We start from the raw sequence: 15190 nt of genomic DNA, 5'->3' as shown, positions 1-15190 counted from the left end.
ATTTGTTCGATGCGCAGCTTAAAGGTTGTTGACGATAACCCGTGCTGAATATCAGTGTGTTTTCTTTTTGAAGCTGGGCGAGTTCTAGAAGATCGATTCCTTGGAAACTGTTCGAGGAAGTTGTAAGAGACAAGGCGTCTGCGACTACATTGTTTGTTCCAGAAATAAGTTGAATATCTGAAGTAAACTGTGAAATGTAGTCCAGTTGTCGAGACTCACGGGGAGAGTACTTGTCAGGAGGAGAGCTTAACGAGAAAGTGAGCGGTTTGTGGTCGGTGAAAAGAGTGAATTCACTACCTTCGATGTATTGTTGAAAATGTCGTACAGCACAATACATAGCTAGGAGTTCCCTACCGAGTGTGCTGTACCTCGATTTGGTGTCTAGCAACCTTCTAGAGAAAAATGCCAAGGGTTGCCAGGAGTTGTTAACCCATTGTTGTAAGACTCCTCCGATTGCCGAGTCGGATGCGTCTACTGCGATACTAATGGGTGCTTCGGTGTCCTGATTTGAGATCATTGTTGCTTGAGCGAAAAGTTCTTTATTTGTGGGGAATGCTCTTTTCGCGGTATCGTCCAAATTGATGGATTTCGCATTTCCACGAAGTTGGTCGGTAAAATATTTCATAAGTAACGCGCATTTCGGTATGAATCGGCTATAGAAAATTAAGAGGCCGTTAAATATGCGTAGTTACTTGATGGTAGTCGTTTCCAGGTAATCCGGATTGGCCGCCAATTTGGTTCTAAGGGGTTGGATGCCTGGCGCATCTATGGTGTGTCCTAGGAAGTCTGATGAGTCAGTTTTGATTTCTGAATATTTAAAGTAATGCCATGTTTTTGTAGTCGGTCGAAAACAAGATCCAGATGCTTCAGATACGATTCTCTGTCCGGACTTGCGATTAGACAGTCATCAACATACGCATGTACGAAGTTGAGACCTCGAAAAACGTCGTCTATGAATCTTTGGAATGTTTAAGCAGCGTTTCTTAGACCGAAAAGCATTCGCAAAAATTTGTAGAGTCCGAAGGGAGTTATGATAGCGGTTTTCGGTATGTCGTCAGTAGCCATAGGGATTTGGTTATACGCTTTAACCAAGTCGATTTTCGAAAAGACAGTTGTACCTTCCAAGGTAGCTGTCAAATCGTGAATGTGAGGCAACGGGTAACGATCGGGAATGGTTTCGCGTTAAATCGCCGATAGTCACCAGTTCGATGCCAATCGTTGCTGTCTTTTTTAGAGACCATGTTCAACGGAGATGCCCATGGGCTACTTGACGGTCGTATGATTCCTAAGTCTATCATATGGTCAAACTCATTTTTCGCCAACCTCAGCTTTTCAGGAGCTAGTCGTCGTGCTTTAGAGAATACAGGTGGTCCTGTAGTCGTGATGTGGTGTCACGTTGCTGGTTACACACGGTAGTTTCGGTTGAGTTTGTTGTGTCTCAGGGTACTTATCGAGTAGTGGTTGATAGAGTAGGTCTATCATATGCTTAATTGTGACTGGGGATAATCTGCAACCAGAAAAAAAAGTTACGCAAACGGACAAATTAGTGTTTCCATCTACTAGCCTCCGTTTGCGCGTATCGATGATCAGATTATGGTGTTGTAGAAGGTCCATACCAATAATTGGCATAGAAACATCTGCAATAACGAAAATCCAGTGGATGGGTTTGCGTAAACCCACGTTAAGGTAAAAGTACCTTTTGCCATATGTAGCGATCGGTTTTCCGTTTGCCGCCTGTAAGTTTACGGTCGATTCGTGAAGTCGGTCGTTGGAATTCGCTGGGAGAACGCTAACTTCTGCGCCAGTGTCGACGAGGTAGCGAACTCTCGTTGTCACATCTGTGACGTATAACAAACGGCTTTGTTCGCCGGCTACTGTTGCCGTTAACGCGTGCCGGCTTGGAAGTTTCCCGAGTTGTTTTTCGAGTCACTCGGTTTCGTGTTGCGAAAATTGCAGGGTTTTCTGCAATTTCTGGAAAACTTTCCATACTGGTTATGATACCAGCACCAGTCGGGGTTATCTGTCTCTCGTGGTCTAGAGACAGATCGCTTACGTGAAATGTTTCTACGTGGAGTGCGCGACCTCTTACGGTCGGTACGAAGATCACGATAACGCGTGAGTGTATGACATAACTCGGTTATGTCATTCTGAGTCGTTTGAGGTTTTTCTTTGACTGAAAATACCTCTGTAGTAGAAGATTTCGTAATTTCTAAAATACGATCGGCAGATGCAACCAGTTCGTCTAAAGCGTTGTTCTGAAACGAGACCAGAACCGCTTGCACCTGTTGGGGAAGTTTAGACAAGAAAAGATTTTTAAACAGGCCTTCGCCGATCGGTTAGGTCTCCTCGTTTAAGAATCGAACGTTTCAAGATTTCGTAAGGTTCGGAAACATCACTAGTAAACGTACTAGGTGTTACGTACCTGTTGAATTCGCGCGGTAGAGCCTTGACTACTGCGAGGAATTGTGCACGTGTGTCGATCACGCCGTGCTCGGAGAAGTCGGCTTCTGCGTAGCAAAACCAGGCTTCGATGTTGTCGGGCCAGAAAGGCATCAGTTGAAACGAAGGTGGGAACAAAGTCTTAAGCTTGAGTACTTTGGGTGTCTGTACAGTCATGATGAAATATGAAGTACGATAATGAACGGGGGGAAATATATATATATATCCAAGAAAAAAACACGAAAAATTCACAATGTTTAAAAAATAAAAAATAAGGCAATGATATATAAAAATCTCAAAAAGGAAAAGACTCACAGTTGCAATTAGGTGTACCAGATCACGTCGGGCTCACCAATGAAGATGACACAGGTACTCAGTGTTTGACAACGCTTCTACCAGCAACACCTTCCAATATAATTTGTACCCACCAAGGGAAATCAAAAGACAGAGTCGAAGAGATCGGAAGAGTATATTTGGCGATAACCAATATATCGGAATTCTCTGATCTAATCTGGCTAGCGATTGCGGTAGATGTTGAGAACGGCGTTACCACACGTGATCTGGTGCGGATGCATGACCGAGCGCCTTCAGCTTGATGAGTCCACTAGAACATATGGTCAGCATCCAATGTCGAAAACTTACAGGGCTATTTATTTTGAGGATTTATTTACCGCTACAGATCACTCCCCCTAGTGGGGCAGTGACGACCCTAAAACGTGGCCAGCCAGAAGTTCAAACCCAGCGAGTTTGTCGTTGGTAAACACTCTTCTGATAGCTTGCTAGGATTAGCAGCGTCTGGTCGTCTTTCCTTACTATATGGGACCGAGGTACAACATAGTAAAAAAAGAAAAAGTTACAACGAAAATTTCGACTCCTCGTAAACTGCATCGTTCTTTTCCAGCCGTCCTGGAAAAGAAAAAATAAAATGTAAGTGCATGTCGAAATACACTCGTATGTGCGTGAAAACACAATGTCGGCGAAAAAATGGAAAATAAACTCAAGCACACGTAATAGCGCCAAAAATATTTTATTTTTTTTATTCGTTTTTTAAAAATAAAAATATATAAGCATATTAAAATTTTTTTTGAAAATATATTATACATCGTAAAAAGAAAGATCCAGATCTAACTCTTCTTCCAGAACGCGTCGTTTTAAGTTTATTTTCAGATACATTCGGAGTATCATCGCTAGTGTTGGTTGTCGGTTGAGGAATTATGAGTGGAGTCGTGTTGTGCGATTGTACCGAAGGAAAATCGACGTAGATAGGATTTCCTTCTAAATACGCTACTTTGAGGCGATCGATGCTGATGCTATCGTTGGTTCCGTTCTTATCGATTAGATAGTACTTCGGTTCGCGTTGAAGAACTTTGAAGGGTCCTTCCTATGCTGATTCGAAAGGTCGTCGATGCGAGTCTCGACGTACGAAGACATGTGTGCTATATCTTATGTCAGGTGGAACAAAAACATCAGTTGATTGCAGTCGAGTGGAAACAGGTTTAACTGAACGCATTGCGTTTGTAAGCCTGTTCGTGTAGGAGGTTAGATCCATGTTCATGGAATAAGATGAAGGATCCATGATCTCTATTGGAAGTTGAAGTGTCGTTCCATAAACGAATTGAGGTGCAGTGTATCCAATGTAGGCTTTCACTGCATTGCGAATATATAGTAAGATGAGTGGAAGAGCGTCGGTTCACTATGAAAGGTTTGCGGCTGACAGTGAAGCTTACAAGTACACAGCTTAGAAAAATTCAAGCAGCCAAATTTTATCCTGAATATCTAATAATAGACAGATTCGCCATGTTGAGTATCAACGCTAGTAAACTGTTGAAAATGTTCCTTGTGAATGTACGTAGACTGTTAACAATTCTGTCGCGATAGAGGGTGGATATCTCTTATTGTCTTTTAGAAAAATTTTGGTCAGTAGGCTTGTGTTTCGATGCATTACATAATCCTGGCTTAATACTTTTCCACAGGGAGTAAGAAATCTACAGGACATACAAGATATAAAGATGTAAATGACTGCCAGATAATAAATCTAACACCAGTCACAAATAAATCTATTACGTTTTTCAAAAGTTTTGCACTAATTTTATAGCAATGTTCTTTTATGGACTAAATACATCTATAACAATGTGTGTAAGCCCCTATAATTTAGATAGACATAAGCTTTGTTTGATCATGTAGAATGTAAAAATGATTAAGGGTAGGTAATCATATAAACCACAAATACCAACTTACTTACGCTACTTGTTTGTCGCGCAGGAGCATAGACCATACACCAGCTTCCCACATTCAATTCTCTCCTGAACAATCCTGTCCAGTTCTTCCCACTTGCTATTCATCCTTTGATGTCTGCTCCTGATTCTCAGCAAAATGTGTTCTTTGGACTTCCTCATTACCGTTCCCCTTCATGACAAAGTTTCCATAATGTTTTGTTGTCCATATTGTCAAACCCCTTCCCATGGTCGAGGATGTTCACGTGTAGTAACGAGTTCCATTCAATTGATTGTTTAATAATGATCCGTTTTGTCGCGACCTTCCCTTAAGGGATCCGGCCTGTCGATCTCGAAGTTAAGCGATTATAGAAGTTTCAAATGGATTGTAGCGGTAAATAAATCCCCAAAATAAGTGGCTCTGTAAGTTTTCGACATTGGGTGCTGAGCACATTATTTTTAATGGACTCACCTAGCTGAAGGCACTCGGTCATGTTTCCGCACCAGATCACGAGCGGGAACGCCGTGCTCAACATCCCCTACAATCGCTCACCAGATTAGATCAGATGATCCTCGATATATTGATTGTAAGATCCATTTTGAATGTTTTGTGTGTGAAAATTCCTCCATGTATACACTTGCAGTTTGTTCCTGTTGATTCCTTTGGTTGTACATTTTGTCAGTCTTCTTGATTCCATTTGAGCTGGTAATAATTGTATTTTATTATAGTTTTTATTTTTGTTACACCTTCACTAAATTTCCATGTTTCTTCCCGAACTGCACTTGTGTTGTTTTACTTTATACTTAGTCTTGGCGGCAGCCATATTGGTTTGTCCCTCCTTTTGATTGCGTTGCTCACATTGACTGGAATTGTGAACTGAGGCACTTTTCCAGAATTGGGAGCATTCTGTGTTATAGAGTAACCAAATATTATCTTTTGAACGAATCTGTGCGCAGTCTATCCAGAAAGGATAGAATAGCATTTACTGGTTGTGATTGGTAGTTTCTTGCATCCTATGTCAACTTCCTTATTTATTGTAATTTAGATTTGATTAATTAAACAATCATTGGTTGGATAGCTGAATGGTCATATTTGTTTAGATAACAATGTACATTTAAATTTATGATGAATTATAGAAACGTCATTTTACCCAATTATTTTGTCTTTTGATTTCACTTGGTGGCTACGCTTCGTAATAGAAAATGTTACTGGTTAAAGCTGATGATGTCACAGGTATTCAGTGTTTGACAACGCTTTTACCAGTAACACCTAATTTATTTTGTTCCCACCCAGAGAAATCAAAAGACAGAGTCGAGGAGATCGGAAGAGTATATTTGGCGATAACCAATATATCGGAATTCTCTGATCTAATCTGGCTAGCGATTGCGGTAGATGTTGAGAACGGCGTTACCACACGTGATCTGGTGCGGATGCATGACCGAGCGCCTTCAGCTTGATGAGTCCACTAGAACATATGGTCAGCATCCAATGTTGAAAACTTACAGGACTATTTATTTTAGGGATTTATTTACCGCTACATATCGTTGTCAAAATCCAAATACCTGTAAGTTCATCAGTGCTGAGCCCAACGTGATCTGGTTCACGAAATTTTAGACTGTGAGACTGTTCCTTTCTGGAATTCTGTATATTATTGACTTGATTAATTTTTTTATATATTGTAATATTTTTTCCTGTGTTTTTGATTCATATATATTTTTCACTCGTTCATTCTCGTGCTTGATATTATACTATGACGGAACAGACACCCAAGATACTTAAGTCAAAGATCATGTCCTCATCTTCGTTTCAACTGATGCCTTTCTGGCCAGACAACGGCGAAGCCTGGTTCTGCTACACAGAAGTCGATTCCTACGAGCATAGTATGAACGACACACGTGCACAATTCCTCGCAGTAGTCAAGGCACTACCGAACGAATTTGACAGGTACGTATCGCCTAACATGTTTGCTAGTGATGTTTCGGAACCCCACTAAACACTTAGACGGTCTATCCTTAAACGTGGAGACCTGACCGATCGACAAAGTATAGACCAACTCCTTAATAACATCGAACTGCAATACGGTTCTGCGACAGACATATTGCAAAGAATGAGAGAGGTTGTCGGCCAATGAACCTTCGATGATGGCCTATTCAAACAACTTTTCTTATCCAAACTTCGTCAACAGGTGCAAACTGTGCTGATCTTGTTTCAAAACTACGCCCTAGACTAGCTGGCTGCACCTGCAGACCGCATCTTAGAAATGACGAAATCTTCTAATGCCGAGGTTTTCTCAGTCAAAGAAAAGCCTCAAACGACCCAGAATGACATGACAGAGTTATGTTATACCCTCACACTTTATCTTAAATTTCGCAGCGACCGCAAACGGTCACATGCCTCGCGAAGAAGCACTTCATATAAGCGATCTGTCTTTGCAGAAAACCCTGCAATTTTCCGAACATGAAATCAGGCGACACGAAAAACAATTGGGGAAAATTTCAAGCCGGCACGCGATATAAGTAACCGTAGCCAGTTAACATGGCCGTCTGTTATACGTCACAGATATGATAACGAAAGTTCACTACCACGACGACACTGGCGCAGAAGTTAGCGTTTTTCCAGCGAATTCTAACGACCGACTTCACGAATCGACCCTAAACTTACAGGCGGCAAACGGAAAGCCTATGCACACATACCGTCAAAGGTACTTGACCACCTTTGTTCTCTAGAGCACGCCGACTAGCCCCGGAAAAGCTTAGGTTGGCGAAAAACGAGTTCAACCACATGATAGAATTAGGTATCATAAAACCTTCAAACAGCCCATGGGCATCTCCGTTAAATATGGTCTCTAAAAAAGACAGCAACGATTGGCATCGAACTGGTGACTATCGGCGATTTAACGCGAAACCATTCCCGATCGTTACCCGTTGCCTCACATTCACGATTTGACAGCTACCTTGGAAGGTACAACTGTCTTTTCGAAAATCGACTTGGTTAAAGCGTATAACCAAATCCCTATGGCTACTGACGACATACCGAAAACCGCTATCATAACTCCCTTCGGACTCTACAAATTTTTGCGAATGCTTTTCGGTCTAAGAAACGCTGCTTAAACATTCCAAAGATTCATAGACGACGTTTTTCGAGGTCTCAACTTCGTACATGCGTATGTTGATGACTGTCTAATCGCAAGTCCGGACAGAGAATCGTATCTGAAGCATCTGGATCTTGTTTTCGACCGACTACAAAAACATGGCATTACTTTAAATATTCAGAAATCAAAACTGACTCATCAGACTTCCTAGGACACACCATAGATGCGCCAGGCATCCAACCCCTTAGAACCAAATTGGCGGCCAATCCGGATTACCTGGAAACGACTACCATCAAGTAACTACGCATATTTAACGGCCTCTTAATTTTCTATAGCCGATTCATACCGAAATGCGCGTTACTTATGAAATATTTTACCGACCAACTTCGTGGAAATGCGAAATCCATCAATTTGGACGATACCGCGAAAAGAGCATTCCCCACAAATAAAGAACTTTTCGCTCAAGCAACAATGATCTCAAATCAGGACACCGAAGCGCCCATTAGTATCGCAGTAGACCCATCCGACACAGTAATCGGAGGAGTCCTACATCAATGGGCTAACCACTCCAGGCAACCTTAATGAATATTCTTGAGACAGTTGCTAGATATTGAATCGATGATAGCGATTTCGATGGGGAACTCCTAGCTATTGATTGTGCTGTACGGCATTTTCATCACTATATCGTAGGCCGGGATTCCACCCTTTTTACTGATCATAACCCTCTTACATTCCAGTTAAGCTCATATTCAGACAAGTACTCACCACATGAGTCTCGACAACTGGACTACATTTCTCAGTTTACTTCAGATATTCAACTTATTTCTGGAACAAACAATGTAGTTGCAGACGCCTTGTCTCTTACAACTTCCTCGAACAGTTTCCAAGGAATCGATCTTCTAGAACTCGCCCAGCTTCAAAAGAAAACACACTGATATTCAGCACGGGTTATCGTCAACAACCTTTAAGCTGCGCATCGAACAAATGGGAACAGGTAAGGAAACCTTGCTGTGTGACATATCTACAGGTGGGGATCGCCCAATCGTGCCGAAACATTATCGACGCAATGTCTTCAATACATTGCACAAACTTTCGCATCCAGGTGTTCGTGCAACCATCAAGCTTATAGCAGAACGGTTTTGCTGGCCTGGTATGAATAAAGACGTGAGGGAGTGGGCACGCTCCTGTGTAAGTTGCCAAAAACCTAAGGTTATCAGACACAACAAATGTCCCTTAGGCTCGTCCAGAACTTCTGGTGCTCGTTTCGGCCGTGTTCATCTGGATTTAGTAGGACCTTTACCAGATTCAAATGGATACTCTTATCTCTTAACCTGTGTAGACCGTTTCACGCGATGGCCAGAAGCAGTACCTATCAAGGACATCACTGCTGAAACAGTGGCCCGCACATTCGTCGAATGATGGGTAGCAAACTTCGGCTGCCCTTCAACCATCACTACAGATCGCGGACGTCAGTTTGAATCTGATCTTTTCCGTCGTCTGACCACACTTTTAGGAACCACTCGCTTCCGAACGACTGCCTACCACCCACAAGCAAACGGGTTGGTAGAACGCTTCCACCGACAAATAAAAGCTTCACTGTCAGCCGCAAACCTTTCATAGTGAACCGACGCTCTTCCACTCATCTTACTATATATTCGCAATGCAGTGAAAGCCTACATTGGATACACTGCACCTCAATTCGTTTATGGAACGACACTTCAACTTCCAATAGAGATCATGGATCCTTCATCTTATTCCATGAACATGGATCTAACCTCCTACACGAACAGGCTTACAAACGCAATGCGTTCAGTTAAACCTGTTTCCACTCGACTGCAATCAACCGATGTTTTTGTTCCACCTGACATAAGATATAGCACACATGTCTTCGTACGTCGAGACTCACATCGGCGACCTCTCGAATCAGCATAGGAAGGACCCTTCAAAGGTCTTCAGCCCAAACCTAAGTATTAAATAGTCGATAGGAACGGAACCAACGACAGCATCATCATCGATTGCCTCAAAGCAGCGTATTTAGAAGAAAATCCTATCCACATCGATTTTCCTTTGGTAAAATTGGACGAAACGGCTCCTACACTTATAATACCTCATCCGAACGCCAACACGCACGATGATACTTCGGCAGTATCAGAAAATAAACATAAAACAACTCTTTCTGGAAGAAGAGTAAGATTTCCAAAACATTTAAACTACTATTACACGTAAGACACCAGTTAATAGTTTGCTTCATCTCGATTTTCCTTTGTATTACATATAATAACAAATTTAATATGCTTATACTTATATATATATTCCAAAAAAACAAAATTTTTTTCGCTAATATGGTTATCTAATTTTTTCTCTTAAAAAACCCAAAAAATTCTTGAAAAATCGCTTTTACGCTATCTCATGTGTACGAAATTATTCTCCTTTTTTTGCCCACTTTGTGTCTTTACGCACGTACAAGTGTATTTCGACATGTACTTAGATATTCTTATCTTCTTTTCGAGGAGGGCTGGAAAAGACGATAAAAAGAACGATGAGATTTACGAGCAACCGAAATTCTCATTGTGCTTTGCTTTTTATTACTATGTTGTACTATATAGTCCGTTGTAGTAAAGAAAAATGACCAGACGCTGCTAATCATAGCAAGCTAACGGAAGAGTGTTTACCAGCGATAAACTCGTTGTGTTCAGACTTCCGGCTGGCCACATCTCAGGGTCATCACTACCCCACTAGGGGAGGAGTAATCTGTAGCGGTAAATAAACCCCTAAAATCAGTAGCTCTGTAAGTCTTCGACATTGGGTGCTGACCACATTAGTTCTAATGAACTCACCTAGCTGAAGGCACTCGGTCATAAATCCGCACCAGATTACGAGTAGGAACGTCGTGCACAACATCCCCTGTAATCGCCGGCCAGAATAAATCAGTCGATCCACGATATATATTTACAGCCTATAAAATATATCTTCGAACCTCATCGCTTCTGTCTTTCGATTTAACTTGATGGGTACGATTCATATTAGGTGTTACTGGTTGAAGCGTTGTCAAACTCCAAATTCCTGTGGCATGTTCAGGATTTGGCTTGAAGATAGTAAAAGACTTAAAACAATTTAATGGCAGACTTCCTTGTTCGTCTTATGTAGAAACCGTAAACCTGTAGTATTAAACACGAATTTTCAAATAACATACGGTATGATATAAAAAATGTGTTTTACTCACTTGTTCTACTTTTCCTGAATCCCGATGATTCGCTTACTTCCTTTGTCTTTGACTAGTCTCCTTGGTTTACTATATTTCCCTGCCGGTTTCGTTGCTATCTCTCTCTCAGCTTTTCCTGTTGCCGTTGTATTGTCTTCCAAGTATTTCTGCTTGTAACCTCTAATGCGCCCCTTCCCTTCCTTGTTTGCTTCAGTATATTCAGCTTGTGCATTTACTTCCTCTGTTCCTTTTCGCTTGTTGTTAATTGCTGATTGCTTGTTTTTCCTTTCTTGAATCCAAAACAGGGTTTCGATAGAGATTCATTCCTTATTTTGATGCTTCCTGAAACCCATAACCCCCAGACACATTGAAGTCAGTGCTTCTTCGATTGTTTTCTCATTGTCCTTCATAGTAGATTATTCTTCTGTGATTAGAGCTTGTAGGACTTGGAACCTTCTTTTGAGTGCTACATTGAATTCATTGAGTATGTCATAACATCGTGCATAATATTTATCGTGACTCCCTTCTTTTTTGTTTTGGAAGATGCTTCGATGCTTCTGATTCCATGAGATTCCGATCTTACTAGTGCATTACGTGCTCATTTGAATTGCACCAGAACACCTACCTTGGTGAGTCGAGCATACTCGTCTTGATGACTAGAGTACACCAGCAACTCACAAGAATTTAACTTTTTTTGTCTAGTTTGGGTCCGATGGTTTTTTTCTGACTTTGAGCACCATCAAGTTGTATCCTCATTTCTGCAGCTATCTGATTGGTTCTTCCAGTCCTCCGCATTTCGTGAACATTCCATGTACCTATATTAGTTGCTGCTCCGGGTATTAGAAGGAGCATCAGCATCGTGACTGTCGAATAATTCTGGCTTTCACCATGTGGCATCATAATTCCTCCAAACGAAGATCCTTCAACTCCCAGAACAGAGTTTAAATTGAGTCATTAAAGAGGAATAATATATATTTGTAAAATCTCAGCGAATGAATTTGAAGTAAATCCAACGTTTCGCCTGGCAATCTGGTCCAAGCTTTTTCAAGGAAAATATAATCAAACAACAAAATTATCGAATATAAATAGGTACATGGTTCTTCGGTTTACTGTATACTGAATAAGTCATCCAATCAACGTGAAGGATTTTGTAAATAGGTATTTGCATTAATGTGTAAGAGACATGTTTATATGAAAATAACAAAGGTCAACCAAATAAAATTTCAATTAAAAACAATCAAGGGAAGAGAAAGAATAAGAAATTGTCGTGTTATCCTAGGCCATAGAATGACTTAAGGATTACAAGGTAAATTCAAGGTTACGACGCAACGAGAAACAAGGTTGTCAAAAAGACTTCCTCCATTTCTGTTACGTGAGAAACAACAGCGCTTGTACTAGGCACGTTACTCTCCTCCATAATGATCATTAAAATTTACTTCGTCGACAAGTACTGATGTTTTATAACAATCCGACAAAACATAACTAACAAATTAAAAACGAACTTTAAAACTAGCCATTTCATTGGACGAAACGGGATGAAAAATATTGTAATTTTGGGTTGAAAAAACATTTTTAAAAAGGGTGGGTGGGTTTTTTTTTTTAAAATTGCCATGGCGCTAATGAATATCGACAAACTTGTTATTGTACACATAAGGACAAGGCATGTGATATGAAACGAAAAAGTGTTAAGATAACAGATTGTGTGTATATGCAAGTGATGTGAGAAGAAGAAATTTCAATCAACTAAATATTGACTACGGTCTGTGTATATTAAGAAAAACAGATCATTTTTATATATGAAATGAATCAAAAAATGCCACAGCCTGCATTAAATGAAGATAAATATAAGATAAGTAAACAAAATAAAAGAGGAATGTATATGTAATTGAAGGTGTGTGTTATTTTTAATGTTCCAGTCAATTGTTTAACATATTCAGATAAGATAACGGATTTGAATCATTGAACGTATTATCTATCCTTTCGTTACTATGATATAGATATATCAAATTGGAATACGGAGTTCAGGTTGACTTATTAATTATTAGTTGCCTTGGGACAGCTAATTGTATTCCATCTCTTCTATTAATACTGTTTGAATTAGCCCATATATGTAGGGCTTCGGCTGTTAGACGTTCTTCTCGTGCCATTGAAATCAACTGTATGACCCAATTCAGTCGAGTGTAATGCTATTGCTGATTTGTTCTCAAGCTTTCTTACATCATTTGAGGATTTAGGAATGTGCTTTAAGCACAGTTTGTGTTCTTTCACCCTCACATTCAGTTGCCTTGATGTTTCACTTACATACGTTGCATTACAGTCATTACATTTGATTTCATAAACACAATTCTGTTGATCATCCTTGTGTATTTTATCTTTGATTTATTTATTCTATCTGGAGTTTTAACAAGATCGTTTTCTACAGGAAAGGTTTACCGACCTCACGCCCAGCCCCCTCCTTTACCCAATTTTGAGATAGGCAGTTGCCCTAAAAGAGTTAGAGGCGGAGTTGATTCAGGCTAAGCTTTTACGGATAACTTACAACCAGAAAAAGAAGCCTTGCAAATAGATAATTTAGTATTTACATCCCTTAGCGTGAGTTTGCTTGGGATGATGAGATGATAATGGTATTGTACCAGGTCTATAACTATGATTGACATGAAGATGACCGCCACAATGGAAATCCAGTGAATTAGTTTGCATATGCTTACGTTAAGATATTCTTATTACCAACCGTATTCAATGTTCGGTTTCCCATTTGCCGCTAATAAGCTAAAGACCTGATTTTGCAGACTTTCATTAGTATCTAAAGGGTGTATGTTAACTTCTGAACAAATGTCGACAAACTAGAGCACATTTTTTCGCCACATCAGTGATGCACATTAGGTAGCTATATCCAACGGCTAAGGTCTCCATCAACGCGTAGCGGCAGAGGAGTTTCCCAAAACTTTTGTTTTGGCTTGAGCTTTGTGACTGAGTAAACTGCGTACTCTCCCTCAGTTTCTCGAAGACCTACCATAGGTGTTGTGGTGTCAACATCAATAACGGTTACCTATTTTTTGCCATCTAAAGACGAGTTTACTCCCTAATGGGCTTTTCGAAGGGTTTTGGAGTGCCTACAATCCTGGTGGATATTACGAACACTCGAGTGAGCATCACAGACGTCTGTAATGTCGTTCTCTTGTTTGAAGCTCTTGCTGGATGACTGAACCTTGATGCTGGGAATGTCGATACTCTTCAAAATTTGAATGTTATATGCGGTCAGTTAGTCTATGGCGTTAATTTATAATGAAGCAAGTACTGTTGTCACCTATTAGGGAGGCTGAGACAAAGAATAGTTGTTTAAATAAGTCTTCGTCGAAAGTTATTTGGTCGATGGCCTCTCGTATGAGTAGAGACATCTATATTGTCGAGCCGCGTTGCGATTCAATGTTGTGGAAGCTTACGCTCATCATCTGTCATTTAATCAGGTCACAATAATCACTAGTAAACGAACTAGGTGTCGGGTAATTGTTGAAATCACACAACAGCGGCTTCATTATGGAGACATAATAGTCCTAGTTCCTAAAATTTTGAGAGCGTGTTTCGATAAAACGTGGGGATAACTAACAAATAGTTCTGGTTTGGCAAAGACAAAAGTATAGGCGGCCTGTGTTTATCCTGTGTTTATCTCGGTTGACCAAACTTCATTTCGAAAGTGTCAACGGATGGAGCTTTAATCACGTGTTGGGTTAATGAATTCCATTCGTTGATGATTCAAATGAAAAGTCCATTGCAATCTAGAATGCAGTTTTTTTGGACTTGCGAACGTTTGTGAAGTGTCCTCATAAATGCTTTACTTCGAAAGGCAGTAAAAGTGAGGGCATATCAGATGCTCCTCCGACTCTTCTATATGACAGTGGAAAGAGGTCTACGTTAACCAAATGAGCATCATACAGGAGCTTCGCTATTCCGGCAGTCAGATCAGTTGAGGTTCTTTCAGTCATCTACAATAACGGCAGATGTGATAATATTTCTTTTATAACTGTGGCAACCAATCAATAAGCATTGAATTATCGATCGGACCAAGGACGCGTAAAACAGGTGCGAGCAGCCTAGAGTTCTGATTGATCCCGCTTTCCGTCTAGCCGAGCCAGTTGAGTCCAGAACACCAATCCGAGCCTCTGCGATACGAATAATGTGTTTCACACATACTTGGTTTATATACCAATCAAACAGATCAAAACGTACCACAAAATAGAAAATAA

At 40.5% G+C, this 15190-nt stretch overlaps 1 protein-coding gene across 1 annotated transcript in view; it reads left to right on the top strand.

The window, feature by feature from the left end:
- The window catches only part of TMOD2_1 (Tropomodulin-2), a gene marked incomplete at its 5' end in the record, with an annotated part of 29143 nt that extends 22041 nt beyond the window's left edge, over positions 1-7102 (top strand). The window contains one exon of the mRNA XM_012942365.3: positions 5699-7102. The remainder of the gene's footprint in view (positions 1-5698) is intronic.
- Positions 7103-15190: the final 8088 nt, after the last annotated feature.

The sequence above is a fragment of the Schistosoma haematobium genome, chromosome 5 (genome assembly GCF_000699445.3).
Source record: "Schistosoma haematobium chromosome 5, whole genome shotgun sequence".
NCBI classification, from domain to species: Eukaryota; Metazoa; Platyhelminthes; class Trematoda; order Strigeidida; family Schistosomatidae; genus Schistosoma; species Schistosoma haematobium.
This window is presented reverse-complemented; position numbering and strand designations above follow the sequence as displayed.